Source organism: Microcaecilia unicolor, chromosome 6 (assembly GCF_901765095.1).
Source record: "Microcaecilia unicolor chromosome 6, aMicUni1.1, whole genome shotgun sequence".
NCBI lineage: Eukaryota > Metazoa > Chordata > Amphibia > Gymnophiona > Siphonopidae > Microcaecilia > Microcaecilia unicolor.
In genome coordinates this window covers 6,416,978-6,429,978 of record NC_044036.1, presented here as the reverse complement: position 1 = coordinate 6,429,978, position 13,001 = coordinate 6,416,978, and the positions used below count along the sequence as shown (strand labels likewise).

At 50.9% G+C, this 13,001-nt stretch overlaps 2 protein-coding genes across 4 annotated transcripts in view; one reads left to right on the top strand and one right to left on the bottom strand.

Moving 5' to 3' along the window:
* The window catches only part of LOC115471613 (aldo-keto reductase family 1 member A1-like), a 182,259-nt gene that overhangs the window by 38,209 nt on the left and 131,049 nt on the right, over window positions 1-13,001 (top strand). The gene's annotated exons all lie outside the window — the stretch shown is intronic.
* The window catches only part of PRDX1 (peroxiredoxin 1), a 91,556-nt gene that overhangs the window by 29,535 nt on the left and 49,020 nt on the right, over window positions 1-13,001 (bottom strand). The gene's annotated exons all lie outside the window — the stretch shown is intronic.

Here is a 13,001-nt window from a genome sequence, read left to right as displayed (position 1 = left end):
TGGAGGACTATGTTGTGATGAAACTTGATATATGGTCCATGGACCACCAGGGCCTGAAGCTCACTGACCCTACGAGCTGAATAGCCACCAAGAAAATGACCTCAGGTCAAATACTTCAGATGGCAGGAATTTGGTGGCTCAAAAGGAGCTTTCATCAGCTGGGTGAGAACGACATTGAAATCCCATGACACTGTAGGAGGTTTGATGGGGGGCTTTGAGATCCCATGACACTCGTGGAGGTTTGACCGGGGACTTTGACAAAAGCAAACCTCTCATGAAGCAAACAACTAAAGGCTGTCCAGAGATAGGCTTACTCTCTACGTGGCGATAAGCACTAATCGCACTAAGGTGAACTCTTACGGAGTTGGTTTGAGACCAGACTCTGATAAGTGTAGAAGGTATTCAAGCAGGATCTGTGTAGGACAAGAAAGAGGATCTAGGGCCTTGTCACACCAGATGGCAAACCTCCATTTGAAAGAGTAACACCTCTTCGTGGAATCTTTCCTGGAAGCAAGACTCAGGAGACACCCTCTGAAAGACCAGAGGCAAATTTTAAGCTCTCAACATCCAGGCCGTGAGAGCCGGAGACTGGAGGTTGGGGTGCAAAAGCGACCTTGTTCTGAGTGATGAGAGTTGGAAAACATTCCAATCTCCACGGTTCCTCGGACAACTCCAGAAGAGGGAACCAAATCTGACGTGGCCAGAAGGGAGCAATCTGAATCATGGTTCCGCGGTCTTGTTTGAGTTTCAGCAAAGTCTTCCCTGCAAGAGGTATGAGAGGATACGCATACAGAAGACCTGTTCCCCAATGTAGGAGAAAGGCATCCAATGCTAGTTAGTCTGTCATAAGCCTGAAGCAGAACTGAGGGACCTTGCGATTGATCTGAGTGGCAAAAAGATCCACCAAGGGGGAGCCCCATGCTCAGAAGATCTTGCGGACAACGCCCATGTTCAGTGACCACTCATGAGGTTGCATTATTCTGCTCAACCTGTCGGCCAGACTGTTTACGCCTGCCAGATAAGTGGCTTGTAGAAACATGCCGTGACTGCACGCCCAAAGCCACATCTGGACGGCTTCCTGACACGGAGGGCAAGATCCGGTGCCCTCCTGCTTGTTGGTGTAATACATGGCAACCTGATTGTCAATCAATATGATTTGGTCGGACAGCCGGTCTTTCTGAAAGCCTTTAGAGTGTTCCAGATAGCTTGCAATTCCAGGAGATTGATCGGAAGACCTTTTTCCTGAAAGGACCAGGCTCCTTGAGTGTGAAGCCCATTACATGAGCTCCCCACCACAAGAGGGATGCATCCGTCAGCACTTTCTGTGGCTGAGGAATTTGGAATGGACGTCCCAAGGTCAATTTGGATCAAATCGTCCACCATTGCAGAGAATTCCGAAAGTCTGTGGACAGTTGGATTACATCCTCTAGACTCCCCTCAGCTTGGTACCACTGGGAAGCTAGGGTCCATTGAGCCGATCTCATGTGTAGGCGTGCCATGGGAGTCACATGAACTGTGGAGGCCATATGCCCCAGGAGCCTCAACATCTGCTGAGCCGTGACCTGTGGAGATGCTCGAGCTATGGACACCAGGGACAGGAAACTTGCCTCGGGAAGATAAGCTCGAACTGTGTTCAACAGGGCTCCAATGAATTCCAGCTTTTGGACTGGAGATGGGACTTGGGGTAATTGATTACAAACCCCAGTAGTTCTAGCACCTGAATAGTCATCTGCATGGGACTGCTGAGCGCCTGCCTTCGAGGTGCTCTTCACCAGCCAATCGTCAAGATAAGGGAACACATGCACTACCAGTCTGTGTAGCAACGCTGCAACTACCGCTAGGCACTTTGTGAATACTCTGGGTGCTGATGCCAGATCAAAAGGCAGCACACAGTACTGAAAGTGCTGAGTTCCCAATTGAAAAGCGAAGATACTTCCTGTGAGCTGGAAGTATTGAGATGAATGTGTAAGCATCCTTTAAGTCCAGAGAGCATAGCCAATCTTCTATTGAATCATGGGAAGAAGGGTGCCCAGGGAAACCATCCTGAACCTCTGTCGAACTAGAAATTTGTTCAGGCCCCTTAGGTCCAGGATGGGACGCATCCCCCGTTTTCTTTTGCACAAGGAAGTACCTGGAATAGAATCACAGCCCCACTTCCCCTGGTGGAACGGGTTCAACCACACTGGCCTTTAGAAGGGCGGAGAGTTCCTCTACAAGTACCTGCCTGTGCTGGGAGCTGTAGGACTGAGCTCCCGGTGGGCAATTTGGAGGCTTGGATTCCAGACAGAGTGTATCCTAACCATACTATTTGAAGAACCAACTGGTCAGAGGTTATGAGAGGCCACCTTTGGTGGAAAAACCACCTCCCCACTACCGGCAAGTCGTCCGGTACGGACACTTTTACTGAGGCTATGCTGAACTGAAGCCAGTCAAAAGCTCGTCCCTTGCTTTTGCTGGGGAGCTGGGCCTTAGTCGCAAGCTGTTGACGAGAACGAGCGCGCTGCGGTTGAGCCTGTACAGGCTGCCGAGAAGCAGGAGTGTACCTACGCCTACAAAAGGTATAGGGGGGGCACTCCTCCTCCCACCAAAAAACCTCCTAGATGAGGCTGTAGCAGAAGGCGCCCGGTGGGAGAGAGATTCCATAGCATCATTATGCTTCTTGATTTTATCAACCAGATCCTCTACTTTTTCTCCAAAAAGATTGTCCCCACCCCGGCAAGGAACATCCGCCATCCACTGCTGGACAGAATGATCCAGGTCAGAGACACAGCCATGAGAGTCTGCACATCACTATACCTTGAGCTGGATATCATGTCAAAAGTACCCCTGGCCAGGAACTTGTGACACGCCTTCTGCTACCTGACCACCTGGTGAAAAGGCTCAGCCAGCTCCGTAGGGAGTGCATCAACCAAGCTAGACAGCTGACGTATCGAGTCCCACAAGTGTATGCTCGTGAAGAGCTGGTATTACGATCTTGTCAGCGAGCATAGCGGCCTGATACGTCTTCCTCCCAAAAGGATCAAGAGTCCTAGCTTCTCTGCCTGGGGGCGCCGAAGCATAGTAGTACTCCTGGCTCTCTTGAGGGCGGAGTCCACCATCATGGAATTGTGGGGTAATAGACCTCATCAACCCAGGTTCACCGTGGATCCGATACTGGGATTCAGATTTTTTCGGGACCATGGGGCCAGAGAGGGGCTGACCAGTTACGCATAAGGACTTCCTTCAGTACCTTATGCAGAGGAACTGTCGCAGCCTCTTTAGGTGGAGAAGAATAATCCAAGACCTCATCTTCAACCTCCACAGGGAAGGAATAGCCGTAGCCATTTCCTAGACAAAAGAGGAAAAGAACAGACTCTCCGATGGAGACAGTCTCCTTTCTAGTGGAGGGGAAGAATCAGAGGGAATCACAAAGGACACATCAGAAGAGAAGTATCTGGGATCTTCTTCTGACTCCCACGAACGCTCCTGCTCAGTGTCGGATAAAACCTGAGTTAAGGTGCTTTGACACTGGACCTGTCTCTACGTCAAGGAACGATATCCTCTATGGTGATGTCGAGAGGTCGATGCCCTGTCCGACTGCGGCGAAGCTCCCTCTACTGACGTCGGAGAGTTGACCTGGGTGGAAGCAGACGCCGCAGGCGGCACCGCAGTCTGAGACTTCACCACAGGAGAAGGGCCTGAGACCGCTGCAGCAGACGGTACAGAAGGCGCAAGCACTGAATTTATCTTCCCAATGATTTACGTTCCACCTGACAGTTTAATTGCCTAGCAGACCTCGCTTAGTCCCAGACTAATCTACCCTGCCTAGGCATTAAGGAACTCCACAAACAGAAGGACAGTGGGATTCTGTAACATGAGAAAGTAGCTGTCAGAGTTTATTAGTTCACTTACCAAAAGCCAGATTAGTACAAAGTCATCACCGGGCATATATCAGATACTAGTTTCTCATATTGGGAGGGCAGAGCTTCGTGACACGCAATGGGTGCCATCAGCATCTTCTGTAGTCTCCAGCGCAATGCCTTAACTACATTTCTCCTCTCATTGATCCCTATTGGCATTACATTTTCCCACTGCCAGTCTCTGCACATTATCAGCTGATAATGATGACTTCACATGTTTCCAAGTTTTAAGTATCAACATCTTTGAAATGACTTCACATGTCTCCAAGTTCCCGTCAGACCCCCTGGATGTTCTTATTTTACTTTAGTCTGACCCACTGTTATCTGCCCTAACCAAAACATCTTCACTCACAAGCTCTTGGTATTGTCTTGTGCACCTGTTGTTTTGGGAAAAGATTCCGTCTTCCTCTGTCAGCATCTCAGTTGCTTAATTCTGCATTTTGTCACAGTGACATTATCTGAGTCAGAAATGGTCTTTGATTTTTAGAGGCCTAGTTCTGAGCTCTAAGCCTGGACCTGTATTTCACTGAAGGCAACTGTTGGGAGCATTTTTCAACAGCACCCCCGACACCAAAGCTGACCGACTTAGCAGTCCCTCCAGAAGTTCTGGAAACAAGGCCCGAATGTGCTGGTCGAGAGCCACCATTGGAGAAGGCTGCGAGGGTCGGTGGAACAGGCAGTGTCAGAATCCGTGGAGGCTCAGGAGCAGGTACCGGGCTGCTAGGAGACCGAAGCATCGGCACCTCCTGTATCGAGGGGGGGGGGGGGGGGGGGAGCGATCCTCTCGGCGCTGATGCTTCTTGGGTGCAGACTCTCAATGACCCGGAGCTCCTGGTACTGTGTGTTGAAGAACGATGACAGTGCTTCTTCGCCTTCACTCGACGCCAGTCAGAGACTCCTCGGTATCAATGAGGAAGATGTGGAATCCTCATGCCTCCTTGGGGCCCGGGGGGCATGCATAACAGGAGGCCTCGAGGCAGGTGAAGACCCACTCAAAGCCTCACTGCTCCCAGCACGAACTGAGCAGCCATTACCTTTGCTCCAAACGTTGATGCTCCTGTCGATGCTGACAACCTCGGTACCTATGCTGATGTCGACGAAGGATCGGACAAAGCCCCAAAAAGCTTTTCTTGTTGGGCTTCGAGACGCCTGGGTCCATTTTTTCATAAGACAGACAGACTACAAGCAGCTGGGCCTACAGTCGGGCCCAAGGCACTGGATAAACCACGCGTGGGGGTCGGTGCCCGAGATGGTCCGGTTGCAGAGAGTACAACGTTTGAAGCTGCTGGGTGACTTCGATGACATGGAAGGAAAAACGGGCTCGGCAAAATCAAATGATGCGATTGTGCCAAAAAGAGAAGGCACTAAAACGGAGTAAACCCGACCGCTCGGCCCAAAGGCCGACCTCACTGAAAAGAAAGGAAACTTTAAAGGCAGCAAAAACAACAAAAATAAAGTGAAAATAAAGCGAAACTAAGTGGCGTAGAGAAGTTTTCTTCCTGGGTCTGAAGAAAACGCAGCGAACACACTGCCGCACCTTACCACAGAGAAAAAAAAGAACTGAGGTAGCACGCTTGCGCGGCGGGAAGTGGTGCGCGCCAGAACTGTGGCAAAACCTTTTATTTTGCTTGCAAAGTTTCCAAATCCTGGGCTGCCGTGGACGTTGACCCACATTTGAGAACAAACAGCCTGCTTTTCCTCAGAGAAAAAGACTTTATATTAACCCAGATAATGTATCATCTCTAGCACTTAAACTCCTTACTATGTAGTCTGTTGGGAGTTCCCTACCCCATTACCTGCATCAGTTTTGCTCCAGCCATCGAGACACATGGTGTTTTGGTTTTCTTTCATTTGCTGGGTGGCAATGGGGGGGGGGGGGGGGGGGGTGGTCTGATCAGTTTCCCATTCAGGAAAACCATTTCCCCACGGGGATGGAGAATGCTAGTTTTTCTTGGGAGTGATGCTTCTGCAGCATGTCGGGCAAAGGAGGCACCATGTTTTCTTGGATGGAAATTCAAGTATGAGTAAAATTTGGAATTCCCAAGATTTTCTGGTATATCATTTATGGGATTGTGTTCGATCTCTAGACCCAAAACACACAGTGGATCCAAAAGAGTCCTATCACAAGTGGTGTTTTCTTAAACAAGGTCTTTATTTCAAATCAATAAAAGCAAACCCTAGACCCTACTGGGATGAGGTTCTTGTTGGGTTATTTTAAAGAATTTGACAAATTTCCAGAAGGTGACCTCAATCTCTGCACTTGGGAGTGCAAACCTAGGCCTACCTATAGAGGCTCTGGATTTTTGAAAGTTGATTGGCTGCATGCCTGAGATCTCAATTAGTGCTCAACTTAGGAAAGGTAAAATTATATTTTACCTAATAATTTTCTTTCCATTAGTCCCTCAGATCAATCCAGAGACTTGTGGGTTATGCCCCTCCTCTAGCAGGTTAGATAGAGAGAACTCAGAAGTTTGCCTCAAGAGGGCATGTGCAGCCACCTAACTTCAGTATACACGATACCAAAGCAGTAAGAAATTAAACCATAGAACAGTCTCCTGCCTCTATAACTGCAGCATAAACATGGGAGAAACTCTCCGTGCTGCTATACATAACATGCAACTATAAATTCACTTTAAACCCTGTAACCGTTCAAATAAAAAGGAACATGAACAGAATCGACTGAATCATACTGTTTTCTATCAGATACCACGACAGCGAATCCCAGGGAGGGCCTCTGGATTGATCTTAGGGACTAATGGAAAGAAAATTATCAGGTAAGATATAATTTTACCTTCCATATCGTCCCGAGATCAATCCAGAGACTTGTGGGATGTACCAAAGCAATCCTCATCAAGGGTGGGACCGGCCGCCAAAACAGACATCCCAAAATTTGCCTCCCTCCGAGTCGCGATATCCAGACGGTAATGCCTTGCAAAGGTGTGCAGAGACGACCAAGTCGCCGCCTTACAAACGTCCTCTAACAGCACCAAACGCGACTCTGCAAAAGAAGTAGCCTGAGCTCTTGTGGAGTGTGCTCGAATGTTAAGAGGAGAAGACTTCCCCATCAATAGGTAAGCCGACGCAATCGCATCCCGAAGCCATCGCGTCACCGTCGCCTTAGATGCCATGTGCCCTTTATGTCCTGCAAACAGCACAAATAGATGATCTGAGGTCTGAAAAGAATTAGTCGCCTCCATATAATGCAGGAGGACCCTCTTCACATCTAAGCAACGGAGCGCCCGAAAAGAGTCCGGGTAATCCTCGCACTTGGACGGCGGCAACACCACTTCTTGGTTAACATGAAAACACGAAACTACCTTAGGCACAAAGGATGGCACTGTCCTTATTGACACTCCCGCTTCCGAAAAACGAAGAAAAGGGTCTCTGCACAACAACGCCTGAACCTCCGACACTCGTCTAGCTGATGCCATTGCCACCAGAAACACTGCCTTCAGCATGAGATCCTTCACTCAGGGGCTCAAACGGAGGCCATTGCAATGCCCTCAGGACCAGAGTCAAATTCCACTCCGGCACCACCTGGGGGTCTCAAGTGTCCTACTCCTCGAAGAAATCGAACATCCGGATGAGATGCTACGGAATACTTCCCCAAACGTCCTCTAAAGCAGGCCAAAGCCGCTACCTGAACCTTCAACATACTTAGCGATAATTCTTTATCCATCCCCTCTTGCAAGAAGGCTAAAATCGCCCCAAGAGGATGACTGAGGAGGAATGCCAGCCACCGAGCACCAAGAAACGAACGGTCTCCAGACCCTGGCATACGCAGTAGAAGTAGAACGTTTGCACGCCTGCAACATTGTCTCAATAACTGCGTCCGGGTAACCTTTACTCCTCAGAGGCAACCTGTCAATAGCCAGGCCATAAGCCCAAAGGGAACATGATCCTTCATGACTACCGGACCCTGAATCAGAAGATCCGGCAAACGAGACAGATGAAACAGCTCGTCGATCAGAAGACGAACGAGATCCGCATACCAAGGACTCCTGGGCCAATCCGGCGCCACCAGAATCACCGGCCCCGGATGATGAGAGATTCTGCCCAGTGTTCGACCAACCATCGGCCATGAGGGAAAAACATACAGCAGTTCCAACGGCCATGGCTGAAGAGCATCTATGCCCTCGGAACCGAACTCCCTGCCCCTGCTGAAAAACCGGGACACTTTGGCGTGACGAGCCATCAGATCCAGTAACGGAGTCCCTCAACGATCCGAAATCAGTTGAAATGCTGTCAGAGAGCGTTCCCACTCCCCGGCATCCAACCGCTTTCGACTGAGGAAGTCGGCCTACACATTTAGGACTCCCGCTATGTGAGCTGCCGACAACAACACTAGACGGGACTCCGACCAACGACAAAGCACTGCCGCCTCCTCCGTCAGCGGAGCACTTCGGGTTCCCCCCTGCCAACTGACATATGCTACCGCCGTGGCATTGTCGCAGAGCACTCTTACTGGCTGGTTTTTGAGCAACTCTTCGAATGCCAACAGTGCCAGCCTGATTGCCCGAAGTTCCAATATGTTGATCTGCAGCTTGGACTCCGACATCGTCCAAGTCCCCTGGGCCGCATGCCCTAGACAGTGAGCTCCCCAGCAGACAAGACTGGCATCCGTTGTCACCACACGCCACTCCGGCGTTTCCAGGGGCATGCCTCGAAGCAAATTCTCTGCCCTGAGCCACCATCATAGAGCAAAACGAGCTTGAGTCCAGGGAATTCAAATCGTATATTCCTCGGACAGCGGGGACCAGCAGCTGAAAAGATGCCATTGCAACGGACGCATGTGACTCCGAGCCCGTGGAACAACCTCGATCGTCGCCGCCATTGACCCAAGCAATTGAACATAGTCCCAGGCCCGTGGAGCAGGATGGAAGAAACTTGCTCCACCAACTTCAACCGACGCCGTTCCGGAAGAAAAACTCTGCCCAGACGGGTGTCCAGGCGTACTCCTAGATACTCCAGAATCTGAGTTGGCACAAGATGACTCTTTTGTACATTGATCACCCAACCAAGAGACTGAAGCAACTCGATCACCTCCTGTGTCGCCTGCAAACATTCTGTGTGAGACGGGGCACGAATCAACCAATCATCGAGATAAGAATGAACTTGTCTTCCTCTGACCCGCAGAAAGCCGCCACTACCACCATCACCTTGGAGAACGTGCGCGGCGCCGTGGCCAGGCCAAACGGCATTGCTCTGAACTGGAAATGCTGTCCTAATACCGCAAAATATAGTAACACTAGCCGTTGAGCCCGTAAAAACGGGCTGGTATAGAGGTTTTTCTCCCCCCACGGTCACCACCGCTCCCCTCCCCCCCACGAAGTCGTCGCCACCCCTCCACCTGGTCCGGGCCCTCTCTTCACTTCTGAACTTACAGATCCATTCGCCGAACGCAGCAACGCACATCAGCTGAGCTGCCCCTTCCTTCTCTGCCTGTGTGTGTCCCGCCCTCGCTGACGTTACGTCACAGGAGGGCGGGGCCACAGGCAAAGAAGGAAGGGCTCACTGCAGCTCAGCTGATGTGCGTTGCTGCGTTCGGCGAATGGATCTGTAAGTTCAGAAGGGAAGAGAGGGCCCGGGCCGGATGGAGGGGTGGCGGCGGCGACTCCGAGTGGGGGGAGGGAGCGGTAGCAACGTCGGCGGCGCAGTTTCCCTCTCTGTCCCGCCCCCCCCCCCGTCATCACGTATTGACGCGGGGGCGGGACAGAGAGGGAAGTCTCTACTGCGCATTTGCAGTGAGTACGGTCACTCGCCGTTTATATATATTGATAGTAGATGACAGCAGAAAAAGACCTGCACGGTCCATCCAGTCTGCCCAACAAGACAACATATGTGTAAACCTTACCTTGATTTGTACCTGCCTTATTCAGAGCATAGACCGTACAAGTCTGCGCAGCAGTACTTCCCGCCTCCCATCACCGGCTCTGGCACAGACCGTATAAGTCTGCCCTCCACTATCCTCGCCTCCCAACCACCAACCAACCCCTCTTCCCCCCCACCTGCTGCGCCACCCAATTTCGGCTAAGCTTCTGAGGATCCAAAAAATGCAGAAACCTTTGATGAGGAGGTCAGATAGGAATATGCAAGTAGGCCTCCTTTAGATCAAGAGCCGGCAAGAATTCTCCCAGCTGAACTGCCACTAGTACTGATTGAAGGGTATCCATCCTGAAGTGCCGCACCGGACGAATGGCCCCTTTTCTTTGGCACTACGAAGTAAATAGAGTAGCAACCCTGGCCGATTACGTCCACCGGCACCACTGCCTCCAGACAAAGCAATTCTGCCAAGGTCTCCCTGACGGCTGCATACTTTACCGCAGACTTGCAAGGGGACTCAAGAAAACTGTCTCTCAAGGGACGAGCAAACTCCAGCTTGTAGCCATCTCATATAATATCCAGTACCCATTCGTCTGTAGTCACCCTGGCCCATTCCTCTCCGAACTGGGACAGCTGTCCATCACGGGAGAGGGCTGGACCAGGGCCTCATCATTGTGTACCTCTGCCTCCTGGCTGACTTCGGGGAGCAGCAGGGGAGATGCGCTCCTGACAAAAGGGCTGCTGTTTCTGAGAAAACCGGGACTTTTGAAAGCCCCCTACTCTCCCGGACCTATAGCGCTTAGCCTCTCTAAAACGCGTCCGAAACGGTCTCACCTGGGACTTAGATTTATTTTCCGGCAACAGACCTTTGGAGTCTCCCAGATCCTTCACTACCTGAGCCAGTTCCTGCCCAAACAGGAGCTTCCCCTTAAAGAGCAGCCGGGCCAACCGAGACTTAGAAGGCAGATCAGCTGTCCAATGCTTTAACCAAATCCAGCAATGAGAGGAAACCGCCAAAGAAACACCCTTAGCGGAGGCTCTAAAAATATCGTATAAGATATCAGCCAAAAAAGCTAATCCCGACTCCAGGAGCGGAAGGACTTCAATCAGATCATCCGGGGATGCCTCCTTCTGAACCCAAGACAAGCAGCTCTAGCCGCATACGAGCCGCAGACCGAGGCCTGTAGAGTCAATGCTGCCACTTCAAACGAAGCCTTGACAGACGCCTCGAGCTTCTTCTCTTGTGGGTCTCAGAGCCGCACCACCCTCTACGGGTAATGCGGTCTTTTTAGCTACGGCTGAAATCAAATCTACCACCGGCATTCTCAAGGATTCTAAGTCCTCCTGTCTCAACGGACAAAGCTTGGCCATAGCCCGGGCCACTCTACGACTGGCCTCTGGAGAGTCCCACTGTGCCTGAATGAGCACCTGCATCGCCTCATGAATATAAAATGATCGACGGAGTCCTAGTGCCCGACATGATTGAGGAGTTGACCGCGGCCGGAATGGCGGGTTCCGGAGCCGACAGATTCAAGACTTGCAAAGCCTGCACAATGAAGGGAATAAGCTCTTCTTTCCTAAAGAGCCTTGCCACAGTGGGGTCATCCCCTTCCCCCACGGGCAATTCCCCCTCTTCCAGAGCCTCTGGAAAGGACTCCCCTGACCCTGGGTCACCATCCAATTCTGAATGCCCCGAATCGGAAAACGTGGGCTCCTCAAATTCCAAACGGCTCCTTTTGGCTGGCTTCCGAACCAGCTCCGATCCCGCGGGCACCGGACCCCCAAAATGGCCGCCGGATGACGCTCCCCCTCGGAGCGCAGTAAAAACGCCTTGTGCATGAGTAGCACAAATTCCGGGGAAAACCCCGCTATCCCCGTTGTCTCCGGGATAGAAACCGCGCTGTTTCCCTCAGACGAGGCCCCAGCTGATCCTGCTGTAGCGCTCTCCTGATCATGCGGCTTGAGAGAGAAAATGGCGCTGGTGCAGACACGCACCGTCCCGGACCTACCCTTTCCCACCAAGTCCGTATCGCTTTCCTCTGGCGCAACGGAACCCAACATGCGGTCTCCCTGATCTGAAGCGGGCTTTCCCAACCCCTGCGGAACAGGCTACACAGGCCCCCCGACGCTGATCTTCGTGCCCCACATCGTGAACAGCGCTTCACCGATTCCGATGGGACATGGTAAACAGCCTTACCTTGTCTCCTCAGTCACAGTCCTGCTCACGTTCTAATAAATCTGAACGGAAAGCTGTCTCAGCAAGTAAATTTCAAATCGGACTGCAGACTAGTTCAGTCTGTCTATCTCTTAAAAAAAACAAAAAAAAGAGGCAGGAGACTAATACAGCCAATTCCAACTAAATCACTAAATTAGACAGGCTGACAGGGGGAGAAGGGTAGGGACCTGGGACCACCAGGTGTAACCCAAAATGTGCTCCAGTACCTCAACCCCAACAAAGCTCAACACCCCCGAGGGAACGGGTTAGGGGAACGGGTTAGGAGCCTGAGCACCACAGAGCTGCACTGTATGCTTCCTTCTACCTGCTAGATAGAGAGAATACTGAAGTCAGGTGGCTGCACATGAGGCAAACTTCTGAGTTCTCTCTATCTAACCTGCTATAGGAGGGGCATAACCCACAAGTCTCTGGATTGATCTGGGGACGATATGGAATACCAGTTTCATGCTCTCCTTCGGGTGTTTACGCAGGAAAAGTTTTTAAGTCTAGTGGGATTGATACTCCCATTTGTCAGAAGTGTTGAAGGTATGTTAATTCCTTCACACGTGTTCTGGCAATGCCCGGATGTTAAGTTTTTTTTTGTTTGTTTGATAGACTGTTTTGGAAGTACTTGGCGGACCTAAAGGGGCAGTCTTTGCTTCTCTCCCAAGCAGGAATATTGTTGGATAAATATGAGGCCTTCCATGTTCCTAATAGGCATTCTAAACTTACTACGGAAAGGACTTCTACATAAGTACACTGGGTGTGTGGGTTGGTGATCAGATTCCCTCCTACTGGGCATGGTGTAATCGTTTCCATGCTCTTATGCTGTTGGAATGACAAGTTAAAGTCTTCTCCAAAGCGGAAAAAGATTTTTTGGCGGCTTGGTGTGTGTCTATATTCAGTCATCTCAGAGCTAGAATCTGATCCTTAATTCTTTAATTGCTCTTGCATTGATGGGTGGGAGATTCCCATGCTCTGCATGTGTGGTAGTATGTGTGTTTTTCCTCTCAAGTGAGGACTAGGGTGTTGGGCATTTGGGATGGTTTATATGTGATGCAGCA